This window comes from Spodoptera frugiperda, chromosome 27 (genome assembly GCF_023101765.2).
Source record: "Spodoptera frugiperda isolate SF20-4 chromosome 27, AGI-APGP_CSIRO_Sfru_2.0, whole genome shotgun sequence".
Taxonomy (NCBI): domain Eukaryota; kingdom Metazoa; phylum Arthropoda; class Insecta; order Lepidoptera; family Noctuidae; genus Spodoptera; species Spodoptera frugiperda.
Window position 1 is genome coordinate 2,413,754 of NC_064238.1, and position 18,684 is coordinate 2,432,437.

Genomic DNA, 18,684 nt, shown 5'->3' on the forward strand with positions numbered 1-18,684 from the left:
AAATTCTCTTTAAAACTGCAGCTGGAATTGTAAAATGTAAGCTATGAACTATTTTTTGTTTTCAACCAACAAACTCATTTGTTGTAATTAATTTGATGCTTTTATTTATTTATTGACCTTACCTACAGTAATGAGGTTGTATGAAATTAAAATTATGATTTTTATACAAATATACATAGATAACCTCATGCCTGTCTCCCATAGGGGTAGGCAGAGACAATGGAACGCCAATTGCTACGAATCTTACACACCTCTTTCGCTTCATCATCAGTCATCAGTCATTTCATGCATGCTCGTTGATTAAAGGTACTTTTATTTTTATTTATATAGAAATGCAAATAACTTGTACAGCTATATTAATATGTTTGTAAATAGTAGTTCGTTGTTCCATGTAGTGAACGTATGTACCGACATAACTTATGAAGTCTGATTGACATTTATTTTTGGCAAATTGCCAGGAAAAATTGATTGAACAATATGACTTTATTTCGTAAATCAATACAGCTTATTTTTAACCGAGGAATCTTTACTACTACATACGTAAATATGACGTAAATTCGTTATTTCTTAGTTTCCTCACAAGAATGATAGGTATCTTGTAATATCAAATGTCATCTTCATTATTTTATACAGAAACGTTGCAAGACATTGTTTTTGAACAGAATGTAATGTAACAATGGTTTTGCTTGAATAATAAGAGCCGGTAGTCTGGCTCCTTTTAATACCGCGATGGCCACAAGATTTGCTATAAATTATTTAGTATTCCGCCTCGAGATCTCCGCGATCTCTGTCTGCAGCGAGATTTTGTACTAATACAATATTGGCATAAAATAATCGTGTTTGGAGATATTGTTACTCTTGCTATTTATACTTAGGTACAGTATATTTAATTATTGCAAAGAAATTAAATTTAAAGACTATACATATAGCTGTAAGCTACAAAAAAAATGTAGCGTATTTATATGCGAACTGAGTCTTTACTGTCAAATTGATTACTTTCGGGACCATACAAAAAAAAAGGAATGAACTAACAACACAACCACAATCATAATCTACAATATGAATAACAAAATACTATGTATCATGCAGAGAATGCTCAAAATTAAACTTTTGTTCATATATTTACTGCACATTTGTCAAAGTGTCCGTTTGCTTGCGTAGTGGTGGCGACTAGGTCTCAACTATAGCTTAAGCGGTCACTTTCCACGCTCAGCTGCACTCGGCAAGGAACAGTTAAGCGCTCGCAAATAAACAGACTTACTGACGTTCCAATTATATTTACTTTAGTAGTGCTGTAAATGAATAGAATCATTATTTTGTGTTAGAAATTAAGAGTCTAGTAGGTTTATCTGTTTGCCTAAGTTCTTAACTTAACATAATTGTTAAAAGACACTAAAAAGTTGCCAGGCAGTTTACAAAATATCTACGTTTATACCAAGTTCTACATTCTCATTTCGATCCTGTTGAAACTCTACAAAAGTGAGACACTAAGCGACCGACTCAAATTGCTAAAATCTTTCACGGCAACAATGAGAGGACAATAATTGTTAAAGCGCTTCGTACACTTAGCAAGGTGCGGTGAGACGCGCGAACAATTGGAAGGCCGAGGGAACGGGCCCACATCTAATATTAGGTACAAAACTCGGCCGCGCGACAGTCCCGGCTGCAGCGTTGCAATGCTCCGCGGGCGGCGCCTCTAAGCACTTAAATCGCGATCATTTCAGTTGCATATTCTCAATTATTGTCGGCTCCCGACGACTTGCGGGACTCTGGGAACGAATCCCGAGCTCCTTAATTGCACGACGCTACTGCCTCGTGATATAAATTGAGACACCACAATCAAGATGGAATTAAATTCCAGTATCGGTGTTTTCGTCGTCTTGATTGTCAAAACATAAGCATTTGCTATACGGTACAACTTTGTTCGGATGAAGTTTGTTACTCGTAATTTATTGCCGGGTTCTGGGAGCATTGATTTTACAGGCACGCTGATTAATGATGATATGGTTGGGCCTTTGTGAACTTCAACAATTACATAATCAAGAACATTGCGTACATATGTATCCATGTATGTAAGAAAGCACTAACCCTAAAATGGTTGGCTATTAAACCAGAGCAATCGTCGTTTTATCAATCATTCGTCGTAATTACATGTGAAACAATAAAAATGCCATCTAACGAACGATTACTGCGTTATAGTGGTTTTAAAAGAACAATTAACAGGCGGAACTTATCGCCGGCAGGTCAGGGTTACCTTTTGTGAACGGAGAACCGAGTTGTTAGTGCCATTCGCTATTTTTATGGCCATTTTGTACTTTCCGTTACAATTCCACACGTTACATTCGCAGTTCACACTATACGTAGCGTTGGGGAGGGTGGCGTCAATTATTGCTCTTTATTTTCTAACAATAACTGTTTTTAAGTGATTTAGAACCTACACTGGTTTGTTTGAAAATAAAAATGTCAAGTGTACTTATACCTAATGCTCTTCGAAAAATTATTCACTCACATTATAGCGATAATCTCAAAATGAAGTATTGTATGGAGTATACATTTGAGTCTTATGTCACAAGCATGATTTTCGCAAAATAAATTATGAAAACTTTATAAACGTTCCTCCTCATAATAATTTATCTTCACGTAAAACATTTAAAACACCTATGAGACGTTAGCTACTCAAAAGTTCACAGTATTTGAGTTTCCCTCAAGTATTCTTGCTGAGTTGCTTCTATGTAAACCAACGCTCGAACGCGACTCGAACGTTAAAGTTCATGGGAGGCACTAAACAACCAGAACCTATAAACAAAATAAATGAGTTCAACAATTTAATAGTACTAAGAATTTCAGACTCTGATCTGAAATCTAGAAACTTGTTTCACTAACTTCTGTCTGAAAACGTTTGTGTAAAGTTATGAAATTGTTTTTGAATAAATTGTGTACTAATTGATTTTATTTCGATGTTATTAGAACATGAATAGTGGAAAAAGAAATTTAAATTAAGCTACTTCGTTAGTCTCGAGAGATAAATTTTCATGCCCGGTACACTGCTACGGAATTATTCCAAATTCTCAGTACACATAACCCTCGCCCTTTTATTAAAAAAACAAACAAAAACTTCTCAGACATGTAAATAAACAACACGAGTTATAAAACATGAATTTCGAAAACACCACTTAAAAAAACAAAGCGAATTATTCCCTCCAATAGGAGCGTGTAAACCTAACACAGTACCTAGCTATTAAGCAAAGCTATCATTAAACCAGTACGGTCCCCCTACATGTTATAAAAATTTAATTTCACGATTATAAACGTACAAAGTGTATTGGATAGGCTAGTGCATTATCCGTAGCATGTCCGATAGTAGCTTTTGAAGGAAATAGCGCGCCTATGGAGAAGGCCAGTATTTCCGTTTGGGTGGGGGTAGGGAGGGGGGGTTAGACGGCCATCGCCGCTAATCGAGCCGCTGGTAGAACGAAGTATCTGATTTCTTTGAATTTTATTGCAACTTATTCCACGAAATTTCTTCCGTATATTCATTTACGGACTTTGGTGATGTAACGAATTTTTCTACAATATTACATTTTTAATGAAATTTGACACGACTCTAAAAGCGGTGTTAATTTTAAGATTTTATTTGACTTCGTACTTTACAGGTTTACATCACGCAATATTCGCTAAGCAGCAACGTAATCAAAATATTTATTTTTGCCAAATTAATTAACTTCATCCGCCCCTGAATAATGAGGCCACGTAATACTTTTGCATGACGAGCATTTTTTCCGTACAGCCCTGAAAATCCGAATCCAATTACTTTGGCTATTAAAAAATCCAAATCTAAATAAAATTCAATACAAATTTAAATTAGTAATCAACGAACACTAACCTACTTGCGGCATTCGTGTGGACTGTGTATGTAGTGTGTGTTCTATTGTGTTGTGTGTGTGTAATAGCCTCGGCACGATGAAGGCATCCATCAAATGGCGTGAACCGTAGAAAGCTACCGTCGGCCACTTATCAGATTTAGCCCTATTTGTTCGCCTACTTATAGTAATTTCCGCAAATCGATTTATTTTCTGAATACTTGATCGATACTGTGGTTTGATTGTGGGCGGCGATTTGAATTGGTAGGTTTTGAATATTCAGTACTTAGTTTAGTTGTGAGCTTTAACTTTCCATTTTATATTGTTATTTGAAAATTGGGATGTTAGTCTCAATGAGATTGTTTTTAGCCACGTCGACTTCTTATAATGGGAAATTTTTAATCACCAAAAATTTTCAAAAATATGAGGGCTCCCATAGAAACGGAGCAGTTAACAAATAAGCGCTATTCAGCCAAATATTTACACAAAATAGGTACTCGAGAATTCAAGGGTTGAGTACAAAATCCGTGCTCATTAAAAACTTTTCAACGCTTAATGAAAATCTTATTGAACCGACTAGGAGTGCATCGGCCCTCCCTCTTTCCTCGTCGGCGGGGAGGACCGCCTGAAATGGCCCGGCTAAGTGTATTACAGTCGGATCGCTGCCTTTCATTCGACACATCAAAGAAGATCCCGTTCGTTCGCAACTAAATCGAATCAGCACAGCTTTGTTTCTAGACTCCAGTAGGTAAATTTGCAAAGGGATGGGTCCGATATTGAGAGATTACTGCCTTTCAAGTAGGTCTAGGCCGTTTGATTTGTAAAGCAGTTGCGTACAACAGCTGTATCAGGATTATTTCTATTGCCGAGAAATAGTTTCGCAAGTAGGTGAGAGATTTATGAGGTCTCTTCACGAGAAGCAAAGGATACAAACAAAGGATCCCTACTTTAAACCAAATACGAACAATTTACATCAGAAATGTAGCAAGTTGTGTTTAAACAAACTGTATGTTCTACGTAAAGGTACTCGGGACTTTGTAAAATGCTGAATAAAATTGAAGTTTGAAAACATCAAGAAAACGAGTCACAAATTACATTTTACAACTGGTGTACCAGTAAAAGAGCTGCGAACTTAATATAGAAGTTCAATAATAGTTACATTTAATATTTCTCGAATGACTCCCATTTGACCCGTTTCTTACACTAGAACAAATTCACTTTAAAAATAAAACCGGTGGAAGTTATGGAGCTAAATATTCGAACTAGGATCGGTCCGCGGGACCGGTGGGTGGCGGCGCTGGTATAGCAGGCAATAAAGCAAGCAGGGTTAATTTCAGCGTCGCGTTGGCATCCGCACTGGCGTTAAAAACTAAACCAATATACTTCTTAAAATTACGCTCGCGCCGCCGCCGGGTTACGTAAGCGAACGTGACCCAGGGAGATTTTGGCAAGCCGCCGGCGACGGGTTAAGATCTACATTGACACGGATTTTTAAACTTGTACTCCGGGACAGTTTGGCAGTATGTAGTCCCCAGTGACCTGCTCCCGTGTCCAAAAATTGTTGAACCTACAAAATTTTTGTCATAAACATATTTTGTCAAAGCAGTTTGAGAGTATATCAAGCTCGAAAAATGCTTTTGATGGAGGAACATTATTTTGTAACTCAATATGTTATTTAGTTTTGTTTACATATGTACCTAGAAAGGTATCTATAGCAAGAGTGGAGGAAGATCGTGCAATAGAGGAATTGTGCGCATCAAACCGTATATTTGAACTTCAGATTTTTGACACCGATATAACATTTTCGGAGCAAGCTGCATAAACGCATACTGATAAAACTAAAAATATCCCATCAATTAAAGTGAATCTAATACTTCCGCTCGAAAAGTCCAGTTCAAACGCGTTTCCCATTCGATCCGAAATTGTTTTCGCAATCGGCGCGGGCCTGGCGAGTTTCCCAGTACGTACGTGTCTCGCTTACAGATGGACGTGGTAGCTTCGCAACCAATAGTCCGACGGGCCGCCTTCTGCGGAACTCTGCGGAAGCGGTCCCTTGCCAACTTGTCGTTATAACATCTCATCCACATTACAATATATTTAATTCCCATCGTTGGAAATCAATTGGGAATTTTCGAATGTGCGTTGATTGCTATTTTATTGCGTGAGAAGCTGACATGCACAATGCCATTGCTTTTGTCGTTACACGAGTGGCTATTCAGGTCTACAGGTGTAAGAATGCTCTGAGGACGTTTATAAGGGATAGATCATAGAGGACACAGGACATCTAAGCGATCAGCGCCACCCATAGACACCTCGAACTCAGGAGCAGTGAAAAGTACGTAGCCGGTCTTTCAAAAAGGACTACATTATTTTCTCAGGTAAAGTTAATAACAAAAAGGAATAATAATAACCAAGTTATTCCTAAAGCTACACTTAGACTGGATATCAAAACTAAGTCTGTTTTGTTATTTTTAGGTAAACAACCGACGAATTCAGGAGTGTCTCTCGAGCATCGAATCTGACGATTAAACGGGATGGAGGAGTTATTCTCGGCGGTTCAAAATAACCCTGACATCTAGCGGTCGGAGAGTACGGGAATAAACAACTATTATTGTTTTATCTTCACTAGAAACTTGCAATAACTACTTGGGGGTTTATGTACTGGAAACTAAATACAAAATATTCTTTAGAATACAGTGAGGGCGTTTTAATTAAAAGCAAGTGCAAATTCTAAAGGTTAACAAGCTTTTTAGCTTACTTTTTTCTTTTTCAAATCTCCTAGAATCTACCTGAAACGGAATTCAAAACATTGGTATTATTAACTAACATTACACAGTCAGGCGAGAATCAATTGGTTTTAATTAAACACACTTTTCTTCGTTTTCAGTGTACCTAAGTCAATTGTCACGAAAAAATGTTACCATTGGAAAATATACCTAAACCTTATTATCAAAGGAATCAGATTAAAATACACAGTCTTTACTAAGATTAATATAATAAGTAAATGAATCCAACGATAACGTTGGTTGTTAATCTATCTAGAAAGTTGTATGAACTAGTTTTAACCCATTTGCTAGGATTGATATCTTGATTGCGAGCGGTGTGGGAACAAGCAGCTGTTGCTGATGTACTTTACGGTTTCTTTCACAAGTAAACCTGTACTGAAACTTTATCGTTATGGAATTACTAGCTGTACGTACTAATACTTAGTATGTATACTTGTGTGAAAAATCCTTTCAGTTGGACACAATTTTATACAAAGACAAGAAAATCTTAATGTTCATATTCTAGCTGAAATTCAAGTACTATCCATAAATATAACAACGAAAACGAATTAATAGTTTGTAACACTAACTTAGATGGAAGTACGCAACTAAATAGTACATTGTAAACCTCAGAACGCGAACGCGAATAGATTCGTGTAAACGTCGCATCACTAATCGCGTGCACCGCATGCATAAACATGAGCGTTTTAAGACAAGACTCGTCTTAACAATTTGGTTATCTATGCACTCTATGCAGTTTGCAAGTTGCCCTATTATTTTCACGCTGACGCCCGTCACGTCTAAATTCACAGAGTAAACTTGCAAGCGTTGATGTTAAATAATTTCCTGTTTATTTGACGGCTGCTTTGGTAGCTCGTTTTAGAGACTGAGTCGGAAGATTTCGCGGTGTTTTGGTTGTGTGACAATTTTAGTTCGTTTTATGTAATTCAATGGATGTGAGAGTAAGTTAAGAACGTTAATTTGATTAATCTTAAACATCAAATGAATTAAAATAAACGGCATGGTATGAATACTAAAACAAATGCACATTACAATTTTACAGCCCAACCCTCGGCTTCGGACCACGAACACCACTGATCTAAAAGAAAACAACAATGTTCTACACGAATTCGATAAAAACAAGTCGTAAATTACTCGTTTTTTTAGTACTACGGTTTATTCCAGTCAATTAACTTTTACAAGCGCATCTTTTTTGTGCTACGGTGCTACGCCGTAGCTTCGTAGCACCGTAGTAGGTAGTGCTGTAGCAGCGTAGAACGGCTACGGCTACAATGTTTTTCTAAACACATTTCTGTTGCTAGTTTATGATTATTCTTAGCTGTGGCATAGCATATACATGCTAATTCTGCTGTTTTATACCTGTTGTACTTTATTGCGAATACATTTTTTACAAAATGCAATGTTGTAACTTTCTAAATCTACGTGACACGTCTTAAAAGTAAAACGTAGAAGATAAAACTAATGTCACGTGCTTGAAAAGTTTGAACTAAACATGTATATTTAGTTAGAAAACTGTAATAAAGAGAAAGAACATGGTACACAATTATTTAAGTAGCAAAAAATACAGGAACAAACAACTAGAAAAACATTTAAGAATAAATAAAACCCGTTCGCACTGTTCGCGACATTCGCACGAAATATCGTCGCGAGGGAAGACAATAAAAAAAAATGAACAGCTAAAAGTAACTGCACACAGATGGCGCCACCGCGGAAATATATTAAGTAAATTTAAAAAACGTATTCCTGAACGCGAAGCGGGCAATGGCGCGTGTGAAATTTAGTATTGCGATCTTTGAGATCAGTTGCCGTGTACCGTGCCGGGAATTGTAATACTGAACCCGGTACTTCCTTACCAACGAAGATCTCGGAGGTCCATTGATTACACCGACTCGAGTATTTATTTTTGAAGATCCAAACATCTTTAATTCACATTTTTTATTTACAGATTCGGGTCATTCACAAATGAAATTTCCTCGTAACAAAATTAGGTAGTACTTACACAAAAAATACATTTTCCTCATTCACATTTTCCGCCATTTAATAACATATTTTTTCCTTTAGAATCATCACAGGAAACACCTAAAAACCTTTTAATACATTCGACGAAAACCGCACAAAAATTGAAAACAGAAAATCGAAATTCGAACTACTAAGTACCTTCTGGAAATTTTCCAATCGGAATTGATTCCTATAGATTTTGGTTCGAAATGTTATCGAAAATTGAATTCTCTGTTTAAGCACCAATTATGGCACAGGCTGGCCCGGCGTCGGATAGCGAAACTCAACTCAATCGTAATTATTTCCCTCTCGGAAGAAAACTTGAAGCGCGCGTTAATTGTGGCCAAGGTAGACACCCTTTCATACTGAACGACACGACCACGAGACGGCATCGACACGATTATGGCTATTGAAATAAAAATATGGTTATGATTTTACAATTTTGTGTTTATGATTTCTATTTGCAGTATTCAATTATTTCCTATTTTCACATAAATGAAATAAAAGCTAGTATACATTTTAAATAGCAGTATTTAAAGTTTGGATTAAAATAAACAATGGTAATAAATATGCACATAGCTTTAGAGAGATATTCAATAAATGGCGTACAGTACAGCAAATGTATTCCATCATTTTTCCGGTTTAACACTCCCGGGATTTGATTTGAAATCTCCCTTGTATTCCTTTTGTAAAACAAAAATGTACCGCACATGTCCAAGTCGAAACGTTGATTTATTTATGAAACCGGACACATTAACCGCTCTATTTATTTATTAACCGGACACGAACCGGACACAATGGAGAATATCGTTTTAATTAATACAATAAAAGCTATTACTTTTTTTATTAAACAAATGAAATGTTTAACATTTTTCAATTATCATTCGATTAAAATGAAACTCGAATCCGACGAGCTATTAACAGAATTAGATTGTGAAAATGTAACTTTTGTTAAAAATATGTTTTTACCAAACAATGTTCTGTTCGATGGTAAAACTTGATAGACTTGACCTTTACAACACAAATATAACTTTCAAAGAATCCTTTAACAAGAAGACTTAATAAATTATTGGGAAATACAAACATTGCATGAAATTGTTAGCTTTAGCAATACTTGAACCGATTTCATAAACAAAATATAAAATACCTAACACTGATTATTAAAAAAAAGAAAAATGACAGTTCTCATTAAATGTCAAAAACATTTGAGAGTAAAGAGGACCTTCAACAAAAATTAAAAAAGGAACATTTAAAGCGTCTCGTCTCGTGTAAATCCTCCTTGGTCGTGGACAAGCAGGAGGTGTGACGTCATTAGCAATCTGCCACGTCGCTGTGCTCGCGGCAAATTGGAGCAATTATAATGTACAGTTTGTTTTGTTACAAACCATCCCCCTCGAAACAGGCGTAATTTGACGACTAGCAATTTTAAACGAAATCCTATTAAAACGATCAAAAATATCTTTTTATTCAAATAAATGCTGGAATGAGTGTTTAACGTTTTTCTGATTCGAGTTCTCCTTGAGTTTAATTGTGATTGGAATGAGCGATTGTTAAGATATTTAGGTTATTTCACTTTAGTGTCTTGAATTTTAAGAAATGTATCAACATTACTTCCTATTATAACAATGTACACATAAAGTACATATTTGAGTACAACACGAATTTCTATACAACACAAATCCTCATAAAAGCAAACTAAAGTTAATAAGACATGCGATGGTAGTACAACGAATAGGTATAATCTAGGGATATAGAGATTGGCCGGAGCAGGCTCGGCTGCCCCAAAGCCAGTTAATTAGTAGAAAACTTTGCAGTCATCGGTAGTACGGGGCGGAAAAAGGGAGCCATTCCGAAGTACGGACGATTGTCTAACCAGACTGTAATGAAGAGATTACTGAACATATACATACTTAAGTAAGTAGTTCACAGAGCATTTTATATGCTAATAAAGTATGGTATTTCTATGTGTGTGTGTTGTGTCTTAAAAATACTTGATTTCTTTCATTTGAGAAATAGTGGCTATGGGGGTGAGTTGCTTTAAATTTGATATGCTTATAATGGATGGTATTTCTATGTGTGTGTGTTGTGTTTTAAAAATACTTGATTGCTTTCAATTGAGAAATAGTGACTATGATTGCTTTGCTTTGTTTTAATTTTTTAAACTGGCTATGCGTATAAATATGCTTTTGCACGCATGACAGTCACTGTAATATAAAATGTGTAGTTTTTGATTTCTGATAGTATTTGCCTTCACTGTGAGCTTGAAAATTTTTATTTTTTTCTTTGTACATTTCCGTTGTTCAGAGAAAAAAGTTCACATCACAAAAAATGTTTCAATGTTGGACATGGATATATTTGTACCTTTATTATGTTCAACAAACAAATTAATTTTATATCCTCAGGCTCGTGTGTGTAAACAAAGCGTTTTTCCTGTATATTTATATAAGAAAAAAATAAATATAAATGTAATGTAAAATTATATATTTTTTCTATTAAAAGCTTTGATGTTTGTTCTCGTACTTTAATTATTGGAACAGCTAATATTAATTCTGCTAAAAGGCTTTTCATTTCAGGCTTGAAAGCGGAATTCGTCAGATAGTTCCTAGAAACCTAAGCCTTAATTTATTAATCTCCTTCCATCTTTACCTTAGCAACAATTCGTTTGAGTTTAATGAACAAAGGAATTTTTAAACGCAACCTTCGCCGTAAATAAATATATTTAGCGGTCATTGCCCTTAAAACAAAATTGCCATTTCATTAAAATAAAATTAGCTCAACGTATTCTTAAAAAGGCATTTTCTAAGCAACCAGACCTCAAGTGGCAATATCTTAGGACACGGCTCACTAGAATCAAAATCACTATTAATTTTTTCCACAAATATATTTAATTCCAAGTAACTTTGTAATGAAGATGAAATTTCTCGTAAACTATCTTAGGAAGGAGACGTCAATTACTTAAGTTTCAAATTAAACCGCTGGTATCGGTCATATTATATTATACGTTGGAGAAATGGTGAATCTTCGAACCGAGTAACAAAGCAACGTAATACTCAAGTAGCTTCGTTTACTACCATCGTGATCGTTAATAAAGGAACTATGGAAACTATTGATCGGGGAATTCGTGAAAGATTGTTTGGCCTCAAATTGTAAGTGCTTTTATAGAAAGATAGTTTTTAATTACTTGGATCATTACTCACATTATGTAGTAATACGTCATGATTATTTTTAATTTAATGGCCCTCATAAATTTTGTAGAATACTACACTACTATATAGTGTTGTATCTACTATAGATCCTGGCTTACAGGAGTTGCTGCGGTTTTGGGAGCTTGGGACGAGCGAGTGAGAAAACATTTAACTTTTAAGTAAGTCTATAATCCAAAGATTGTTACATTTTTCAAAGAAATGATAATCGTGAATATCTACAGAAGCAGTGAAATAAAAATTCTAATATACAAAAATAAATGTATATACGTTACTTAATTAATTTATACAGGATGTACCGAAACTTGACTTTTTAATTTTCATAAAAAATGCGTACCTTATACGTTTGTTAAGTATATTACAATTATTAATATTAACATGTTTACCTAATTTTCCTTTATTAAGTTGATTTTGTAATAAGATAATTTTAATTTAGTCATGGAAAGTAGGTATTAGCAGTTTATTGACCGGATTAAACAAAGTATTATTATATTTTTAATAAACAGCATAGAACTTGAACATTGTTCTCCAGTTTTAGGTACGAGGCCTGTCGTAACATACTGAGAAACGTTCTTGTTATGTAAGTTCATCTTACTAGACCCTTTTCGGGGAAACGCAGACGTAATTATTTACATACAAATTTAAGGATTACATCAGATAATACGTTATCTCAATCCTAAAACGACAATGTAACTACGCCGTACTACTGAAGAAAACTTAAGAAATAAAATAAAATACGGCTCGCACTTGCCTCCACTTTTTCTAAGCAATAAAAACTTTAAGCATTTTACGTTTAGCTAGGACTTTTGTTCAAGAGTGAGACAGGTATATAGTTTTAAATGAGTTCGAAAGAGATAGCATTGAAATGGGAAGCTATAAAAATAAAGAGCAACAATTGAAGCTTACTGTACGTCATACAATGTAACCTTTACTTCGGATGTCTTTTTGAAATTCGGAGAAGTTTTAATTAAATGTTTTATAGGAAGAAAAATATTACCTTTTTGTACAATATGTAACCGTATATCATTACTAGGAAAAACAGAAAACATACATCAACTGCCTATGCGTGGCGACTGCTAACCAAAGGCCTCTTCTCACACGGAGAAGGTTTGAGCAGTAATCACCAAACTTTTTTTATTCAAATAGCTGTTTCTGTTAAGACTTTTTAACTACAGATCTACAAAAAATAATGAAAAGAAATCAATGAAAACCAATCTAAAGAACTAAAATTTTAAAATAACATTTCAATTCTCCGTTTAAAATATAATTGGAAATCAAACTTCGGCCATAAACGAGTACAAAAGCGAGCTGAATTGCCTCCCCGTCTAATTACACGGAGATACCAACCAGATACCAATAGCAGATACCTATTTACAGCGATACCAACTGAATGATAATATTATTTTATACAAGTTCAAAACGAAGTTATCGCGTTGCCCCGGGCGTCCGCAGTCGCAAGATAAACTGAAATTTCTCATTCCGACACAATAAAGTTTTCCGAGTATTTTTTTACTCCGCCAAATATTTCAAAATACTTTTCTATTTGCTTTAGGATTTTGCTAGGGAGTTTTACAAATTGTTTCGATGTGACTCCCTAAGAATAACGGGTGGACGGATTGATCAGCGGAATGAAATTCAGATGAGTTTCGCGATTGGGGAACTCGTGAGAAATTCTCTTTTTTTGTTTTGGCATGAAGGGACTTTTTGGTGTTTTGTAACGGTCGGAGTGGCCGACCGACTGGTTCTTGTTTCTTTTTTATTTAAAAAGTAAATAAAGCTACGTACACGCGGCATTTGGGATGAGATACTTTTACCTTTTGGTGGATAATATTAAATGCCACGACAAAAATAGATTAAAGAGAAAAGTTATTTACAAAAATATATCCTGCGATATTAAATTCCAACTATAATATATAGCGCACGTTTTTATTTACCAAATGATATATCCTTATGCCGAATCCTAAAATAATATCAATAACTGAAAAAAACGGTCAAACATTAAACATGGAGCCGGATATAAGCAGATCGAGCGATGCCCGTCCCTTAGAGGATAACAGATACTCGCAAATTATAAGTGGGCGTACGGAAAACGACTCCTTGGGCGATCATAATAATATCTTCGAACGAAAAATGGTGCGAATGCGGCGAGCGGTGGGGTTCGCGGACCGCGGCACAAGACATAGGCGAGCATTTGATTTGAAGAACAACTTAGTTTCAGTCCAATACTAAAATCTGTTTTTGATTAGAAGTGAAGGAAGGCAGTGAGAATTGCTGTTTGCAAACCATTTTAAAGTCCTCTTTGGGCTAAACGAGAATGTATCATGTAGGTATAGGAACGTAGTATCCAAATGAAAGCACTTGGAATAGGTCAAACGTTTATCGCGCTTTAGAGATAGCTAATAATTTATACAAAGGATGGGACTATCAAAGGGGCTTGACGATACATGGGATACCACATATGGGCTTAAATATTACAGTAGAGGGCGAAGGGGCGATACCATACGCTTTGTTCTGTTCAATAGTGATGGATTAGTTGCTGTAAATTCCATAGTTCAACACGTTGACTTTTGTGCGGTCAACTCTTCAGTTCAGTGGCGTTGTGAAACTCGTCTCTATTCCTTACGAAATAAGGATCCTGTTATAGTGAAAATGTTAGCTGATTGTTAGAACAGAGACTACAATGACGATAGCTCATGTTACCTAGTTTCATTATACTCGTAAATAATAAGATGACTACGGATTTTCGTACTAGAGAAGTCGTTGATATCTGTCGATATTTTTACATCCTACATTTTATCGGTGAAATCACGACTCGATATTGTTTTAGTCGTGTTCGCCGCTATCTTTATAAGGTCTGGTAGTAGCAATAAAGTCGAGGAACGCAGCGTGAGTCCTAACGCGCAACTGAGGCGATAAGTGTGTTTCACCTTTATTGTCATGTGATAATAATGTAAGGTAAACTATGTGTACGGTAAGTAGGTGCAGTATTAGGTTTATCCTTAGGTCAATAGTAATTCTGTTATAAGAAGATTTTGATTTTGTGTTTAATTAACAATTTTGTGTTGAACAACTTCCTCACTAAGTAAAGATTGATGATAGATTGGGTATGTTTCAGACATACTTATCGTCTTTCGGGGAGGCTCACCGCTAGCACCCATACAACACGTTAAACTATCCTTTAATAGTCTAGAGTCGAGCTCTTAAATCGAAACTTCTACATTCCATTCCACCCTATAGTTTGTTACTTTAATGTTCAAACGAAGCAGTCGATGTACGCTATCCATTGGGATTCGAACTGATTACTCACCGTCTGGAGCAACGATCTGAGCCAATAGTGATACAGCACAATACTGTTTATAATTTAAGGGGTTCAAATTGTTCAGAACAATAAGGTATTGTTCGAACTCTCAAGTTTCGGGAGGGATCTATTGATGTACAGCATAATCAATTTTTAAAGGATCTTTTCTGTGGAACTTTAGTACCGTAGTTACTGGTGAAGAGGTTATAAATTTATCGTGTTTGTTTACTCCGACCAGTAAGTAAAGAGTAGTACTTATATTATATACTGAGAATATTTTGGTCTACGCCTTTTAAAGGGATATGATAACGTCAGGTTTGCTGTTTAATTTTTTGACAGACAATTGAGCATTAGATCTAACGATCTGGAAGACAGGACCCCCATTATCAATGAGATATGAAGCCTATTACCAGACCAACGAGAAGTATGATACTTAATATCATGTAGGTAGCGAGATATTACGAGGATAGGAAGTGATCGAATATTGTTCTTTATACTTGCGTTTAGTTTCAATTTCTGAAATCTGTTTGCTTTGTTACTAATTAATTTTGGATTCGTATTCCTAGAAGCATTAATGGTTTTCCCATTTAATTACGTTCTATATTCAAATATTGTTTATGATGTGATGTAGGTTTTGTTAAACCTAATATTGTTGATAGTGTTGTATGGAGCTCTATCAACGTCTATATGCATTTTGGAAAGGTTTTATTACATTTTAATGAAAGTATCTCGTCAATAAGTAAATGTTCTATGAATTCTAAGTTAAGCTGGATTGTTTATGAATATAAAATCGTAAATTAGGTAGCTAAGTAAAATAATATCAAGGTGTGAAATCAAAAACCAATTTTTAAAATCGACTCAAAATCAGAATCAGCTTCAGTGATCTCCGAGACTCGTCAAACGAATGATGGTCGATCGCGATTTGCATAAGAAAGGTATAATAATAATCTTAAAATTTTACTAGGTGAGATAAATGGGAGCCGCTTTATCTTAACTGCACGACTTTTAACAACTTTTGTGCTGGCTCGAGATTTTTTTAATGTCTTTTAATTTTATTTTTTCTAGGTGGCGTTGAAATTAAGATTAGATATCATAGACTTTATAGTGATGTGCTTTTAAAGAGCTGTTTTGTAGAAGCAGACGCAGCATTGATTGGGAAATGTAGGTATAATGAAATGAAGGCCAAGTTTTAGCCTGTAGATATAATTACCAAATCACAATACACAACGAAAACGTTATGAAAATGAAACATCTAGTTATTTACCTAACTCATACCTGAACAATCTATTCACCCGAACGCTGATTTAGCTAAAATTTAATAATAAAAACGGCGCCTCCGGACGACAATAACAAAGTAATTTTTCATCCGTATATAAAAAAAAATGGTTTGAAAACACCGTCACTATAAAACGTAGACTCAGGACTCATTGTCACGTATAACAATAGGAAATTCCGTGACGTCAAGTATCACCAGTTTAAAACGGTAAAAATAATGCAAATTCACTCCTGGGCCGGCGCAAGCCGCGTCGGTAGTCTCGTGATGTAACTCCCGATCGTTACTTAGATAACTGAGTTTTTCCGTTAAATCGCTTCTCTTCAGTACTTAACGACAGTGTCCTTCGTTAAACGGGAAGTGATTCAGGTAGTCGTTTGTGTTTGAGTGCTCTTTTTCATTTGTAAAAGTATTTTTAGAGTTTCTTCACAATGAGTTTTTGTATTGTTATTGTAAGATTAACGGTGTATTACATGGGGTGGGAATCGGGTAATGATACTGCTTTCAATGAATTAGAGATTTTCATAAATCTTTTGTGACGAAATTGTAAATAACGTTTTAAGCTGTTGTTAAATTGACAGCATTATGGAATGTTTTCTTGAACGGACCTGTCGTGAACACATTTCGATCTATTTTAACGAAATTGCTAATATGACGGTGACTGACAGAATTATCAACAACAGCAAAAACACAAAACATAACACGCACACATGTACCTCCTAAATTCTAACTACATTATTAGAAGGTAAGGGACCTGAGGACAATAATAATAATATAGTCAAGCGTTATTTATTATGAATACAAACTGAACAATGGAGAGTGTTTACTTACAATATTGATACTATTAATCTAAGATAAACATCGGGCGGCGTCTCCGGTACACACGAATTGAGAACAATTTCATCGAGCTCTGCTCCTCAGATAGTTTCAAATGTAATTTATATTGAGATTGGAAGAAGTGATTAGTTATCTGTATTGTATACTAGATTATGTTGGTAGGTATATGCCTTTTATATGTGAAAATGTTTCGGCCATTTTCTCCTTTATACTGGTTACACAAAAGTATATCTAGTCTAGGCTAGTAAATAAAATTAGAGTGTCTATTTGTAATATTGAAATAATCACTTACATGCATATGAGGTATATGCCATACATATTAAAATAACATTTTTACAACTTTTGTGTCTGTCTGTTTGTTCCGACTAATCTTTGAAATGGCTGGACCGAGGTTAAAATATATTCAGGAGAGGACGTTTTGTCGCGAATATGAATACCTAATGACGAAGATTAATTATGTACAATATAAAGTCTAATATTCAACAGTTAGGTAAGAGGATGTATCGCAAAACTAGAAGAAATTCAGACGATGAAATTAAACAATTTTGCGTTAAAGTTTCACTTGGGACTATAACATCTCAGGCAGATTAGTGACACAGCTCAGAGACGAACTTAAAACTTATAATTTTTGTTCCAAAAATATTTTGCTCTAAACTCGTTATAAAAATAAACCCAACTTTGTTTAATTTAGTTACAACTTTCACGTTATACCGTATCTTTTGATAGACTTATATAACTTTCTTATTAAGTTTTTCTGCGAGACAAACAATGTATTTTGTAAACAATCTCGTCCCTACCTGGTCTTTTGATGAAACCTAGATAATTGTATGATATACATGGTGACTACTTTCTGTATATATAAAACTCTTCGTTACTGAGTTGTCTGCATAGTTATTATAGTTATAGTACTAGACCTAGGAAGCTGAAACAGCATGCACCGCATGTATGTTCCTTAAAGGGTGTAGGGGAGCACTAACAGAGGATAACGCTAAATCCCAACAGGAAATGGAAAAACGAGAAACCTGGGTCGCAGAAGTCACTGTCAGAATCTAGTACAGTATAAAACATCCAACATAATAAGTGAGAGTTTAATTCTCTTTTTCAAGTTCAAATTAATTAAAAGTGGCTGTCTCATAAAGGACGCGTAAAAATCCTAGGTACTTTACAGTTATCCAGATAAAAAAGACTTCTGAAAGTAAATTTATTTCTAAAACAAAAAGCAGTACCTAGTTTCGAAATCACAAAGCGTGACTAATTCAATTAAAAATCCTAATAAAACTTTTTGGTACTTCTGTTAACGGGCAGCATTTCTCTTAATAGCCGGCCTTTATATCACCTGAGTCGAAAGATGTTCAAGATAACAGGGGATCCAATCTAATCATCATGGAACTTTTGACGAGCAAAACTGGCACATAAAAAAGTGTCGTAA

General features: G+C 35.1%; 1 protein-coding gene across 12 annotated transcripts in view; it reads right to left on the reverse strand.

Annotated features, from left to right (window-relative positions):
- LOC118263566 (teneurin-m-like) overlaps positions 1-18,684 on the reverse strand; it is a 432,136-nt gene that overhangs the window by 34,008 nt on the left and 379,444 nt on the right. The window contains exon 2 of one of the 12 annotated variants that reach the window (XM_050705334.1): positions 6,619-6,649. The exons of the other annotated variants lie outside the window; for them this stretch is intronic. The gene's annotated coding sequence lies outside the window, so the exon portion shown is untranslated. The remainder of the gene's footprint in view (positions 1-6,618; positions 6,650-18,684) is intronic. 12 annotated transcript variants of the gene reach the window in all.